Genomic DNA, 4,591 nt, shown 5'->3' with positions numbered 1-4,591 from the left:
TGAGCAGCTCTGGTCCCTCCATTTTTCCGATTCTCCATCAGTCTCCGACCCCGGTGGTGTAATTTGCATCATCTGGATGGCTCCCAGAATGCTGCCAATAGCCTCCTGGCCACTGAACGAGGGCCTGATGGGAACTCTCAGCAGCCTCAGACAGCAGCGATGTCCACTCTCCTAGAGTGCTCGGTTGATGGCCATAGCACCCCTCTTTGTCTCTGCTTTTATCCCGACCAAGTCTGCCAGGCCTTTTCTCTGCCTTCGCTTTGATGTCTTTGCTGACTCCTCTGAAATCCAGGGGCTATCTCCTCCTGGGAACACTTCAAGCATCCACCTTGCTGCTGTTGAAGCCTAAACCCTACAGCATCTAAACCGTGTTCCCACTGGCTCTCAGAGTCCTTCCACCAGCGTTAGTGTCCCCATTCTGTCCCCATGGTGACAGGCAATTACAATGCCCAAGTGATTGGATTAGGAATCACCTAGGAGCCTATTACAGCCGCTCACTACCGTAACCTCAGCACTTGAGAAACTGAAGCAGGAGGATTTCTGAAGCTGGAGGGCACACCTGTAATCTGGGCCACACCTTCTGTTCAAGAAGAGCCTTACTGTGGGGGTGGGCTTTGCGGTCTTTTTCTCAAGCGTCACTCCGTGTAACCGTCAGTCAACTTCCTGTTGCCTCTACACGAGTATGTGGGACTCCCAGCTCCTGCACGCATCTGCCTGCACGCTGCCCATCGTGATGATGATGAGCTGGGCCTCTGTAGCTGTAAGCCAGCCACCCTCAACTGAATGTTTCCTTTATAAAGGTTGCTATGGTGGCGCGCCTTTAATCCCAGCACTCGGGAGGCAGAGGCAGGCGGATCTCTGTGAGTTCGAGGCCAGCCTGGTCTACAGAGCGAGTTCCAGGACAGTCTCCAAAGCTACACAGAGACACCCTGTCTCGAAAAACAAAAACAAACAAAAAGAGAGTTGCTATGGTCCTAGCGTCTCTTCACAGCAGTAGTAAATCCTAACTAAGACATGTTTTATATAGTGCATTGGTTCTGTTCCTTTACAGAACTGTTACTACTATGCTACGGTGACATGGTATTCTCCATGTACACACCCCTGTTTCAGCCCTCCTCTTCTAGTTGTGTATGAGACCTCTGTCTTCTTTGACTAATTACTTTCCTTCTTTTTCTGCACACTCAGGGTTTTTACTTAATTCTCCAGCAGACCACTTACACACACTCCTGGGCCTTTCCTTTAAGTTAATGGGACAATTTTCTGCAAGCCTCACCACCACCACACTCATTCCAGGCAAATGCACAATGGTCTTTACCAGACTTTGTGAATTCGATTCTTTAAAACAATGCCCCCTGTGGACATCCTCCTTTGCCCCAAGACTCCTGCCCAGACTCTTGTAGCCCCCAAATCAGGAACTGGACTCCTCTTTTTCATTTGTGCCTTTTTTTATTTGGGGTTTGGAAGGTTGTTGTGGGGTGTTTGTTTGTTTGAGACAGGCTCTCTCTACATAGCCCTGCATGTCCTGGAACTCACTCTGTAGACCAGGCTTCCCTCAAACTCACAGAGATCCGCCTGCCTCTGCCTCCCAAGTGTTGGGATTAAGGGCGTGCGCCACTATGCCACCCTAAACGCCACATTTTAGCCTCACCAACAAGTCAGTGAGAGGCATCCCCCAAGCCATTTCATTGCCCTCCTCTGCTCCAATCATGACATTTCGGCACTCCCCCAACAGAGTTAGCAATAACAAATTATAAACATGCAACAATTAAGCTGCCACTCGGCCAGCAGCTCCTTCAGAGGACTCGAATTTAGAACCCAGCACCCACTTGGCAGCTCCTGGTCCACTGGGTCTGACACCCCCATCTGGCCTTGTTGGACTCCTGCATACATGTGACACACATACATTCAGGCAGGCAAGCACACATACACATAAAAACAATAAATAAGCCTTTTAAAACAGTGACTCATTGTGTCATTAGTTTTTCAACCTACGTTCCCACTCTCCCCAGACAGGAACCTCTTGACCTGCTAATTAAGCTGGCTAAGCGGGTGTGTCTACTTACACCCAGCCTCACTGCCTCAGCTCTCTGTTGGCTGAAGCCTCCTAAAGGGAAACTCAAATGCCAGCCCCTCCATAAGCCCTAATGCACTCCTCCAGCAGGAGGGTGAAATGGTGCCTTCCTGTGGTTTCCCATCTTAGCTGACCCACTGGATTGTCCTTGGCCCTGCTGGATAGAGGCCTCTAACTAATTTTGCTATCACCACCTAATTTTTTTCAGGCAAGCTTCTGCCTCTGGAATATATGGCATATAATCTTCCAAATCTGATACTGTGCTTGTCATTTAATCTGGGTCTTTTTTATATCTTTAATGTCTATATTTATCAAGTTCATTTCTTTCCTGCATTTTTTGAGCATATGAAATATATTTACTTTTTAAAATCTGGGCCTGATTCTACTGATTTATTTTTCTTTTCAACATGAGTTGCATCTTTGTGTGTGTGTGTGTGTGTTTGCCTGGTAATAGTTTTTGTTTGGAGGCTACATATTGTGGCTTTTACATTATTGAATGTTCGGATTCAGGGTTTCTTTTATCATTTCTGTACTTTGTTCTGATATGCAGATAAATTACTTAAAAGTAGCCTGAATCCAGCCGTGCGTTGGTGGTGATGCACACCTTTAATCCCAGCACTTGGGAGGCAGAGGCAGGTGGATCTCTGAGTTTGAGACCAGCCTGGTCTACAGAGTGAGTTCCAGGACAGCCTCCAAAACAAAACAATACAGAGAAACCCTGTCTTGGGGGGGAAAAAGTAGCCTGAATCCTCCAAGACTTTATTATTTTTCTTTAAAAACTATTATTTTATTTGTGGGAGTGATTTACCTGCATTTATGTCTGTGTATTATGTTTGTGGCTTGCGCCTGCAAAGGCCAGAATAGGGTGGTGGATGCCCCCACCCCCACCCCTCACCTCACCCCCAGAAACTGGAGTTCCAGTTGTGGGCTGTGGTGTGGGTGCTAGGAACCAGAAGTCTTAAAGAGCAGCCGGTGCTATTTTTAACTTGTGAGCCATTCCTCCAGACCCTTAAGTTTTGTTTAGCAGGTTCAGAATAGTCTCAATAAAGAGACTCTACAGTCCCTGTCCTGACATAATGCCATTCTAAGGTCCCTACTCGGTGCCCACACTTCCTCTCCGGCAGGCAAAAGCAAACACCATACCAGTTCCAGTTCCCAACTCTGTAGCTGGCCCTTCCTCTTTTGCAATGGTTTTCACCGGACTTTGGATGTTTCCTCATATGTAAACCCTGATTAGAACTCACAGAAGAGTCGCAGGGAAGCCCTCTACAGATCTTGTGATCTTCAGAACCACCGCCCAGCACCACATTCATTTTTTGTTTGTTTGCTTTGCTTTTTTGAGACAGGGTTTTTCTGTATTGCTTTGGAGGCTGTCCTGGAACTCACTCTGTAGACCAGGCTGGCTTTTCGAACTCACAGAGATCCGCTTGCCTCTGCCTCCCGAGTGCTGAGATTAGAGGCATGGGCCACCAACGTCCAGCCACATTAATTTTTTAAGATTTATTTATTTTAGTGAGTGTATGAATGGCTTTCCTGCATGCATGTATGTGCACTATGTGAGTCCCTGGTGCCATGAGGTTAAGCGTTGCAGTCAGATCCCCTCAGTCCCATAAAACTGGGGCTTGTGAGGCATCATGTTGGTATAGGGACCCAAACCCAGGTCCTCTACAGTAACAGCCAGCGCCCTTAGCCACCAAGCTGCCTCTTCTGGCCCTCATCACGTCAGACACTTGTAGTGAACCCCAGTGAACTGGTGCTACTGAGTCAGGGAACAAGAATTCCCAGAGTTCCCTTTGCTTTTAAGTGGGAAGCCACAGCTACTTAGCAGGTAGAGGGAGCACTCCACACCCAGGCTTTGAGAAGTTCCTCAAGGAGTTTGGACAGCCAAAGCCTGATGTGTGAGCCCAAACCTGACCTGTAGTTGAGGAGTGTGCTGTCCTGAGTTGGTGGGGCCATCAAGCCTCTGGCAATTCCCAAGAGTAAAAATGACCCTGAAGGCTAGAAGATTCTAGAAAAGGAACCTTGTCACACCCCAGTGAGGCTGACGGGAAGTGACTGTAGAAGGAGGGGAGAATGGTCTGAGGGGTCGTTGGAGTCGCCCTTCCCGATGCTCTGTCACACCCACTGCGGTGGGAAAGGAGGCATCGCTAGAACTCTTCAACCTCGCGGGCAAACTGCGGTGCTCCCCTCGTCACCCTGCGCCTCGGCAAACTGCGGTGCTCCCCTCGTCACCCTGCGCCTCACTCGCTGGAATGTTGTGTACACCGTGATAGAGAATGATTACTAATTGGTAATAGAAGACTTGTGAGGAGCCGGATCTTTTTCTGGAGAGTTCTATGCCTCCATCACGGATTCACCTCAGCAAAAGCGTTTAGGGAGTGCGGCTCACACGGGGGTCTGGGAGAAATGTGGTCTCTGTCTGTGTCATAAACTGGGGAGGGCATGGCAAGCAGTTCAGGAGCCAGCTAAGCAGAGACAGAAGAGACCGACTAGCGCGCGGTGAAAACCAACGATTCTCTG

This window comes from Mesocricetus auratus, unplaced genomic scaffold, assembly GCF_017639785.1.
Source record: "Mesocricetus auratus isolate SY011 unplaced genomic scaffold, BCM_Maur_2.0 Super-Scaffold_100019, whole genome shotgun sequence".
In the NCBI taxonomy this organism is placed as follows: Eukaryota; Metazoa; Chordata; class Mammalia; order Rodentia; family Cricetidae; genus Mesocricetus; species Mesocricetus auratus.
The sequence above is the reverse complement of the archived record's forward strand: the minus strand, read 5'-3'. Positions refer to the sequence as shown.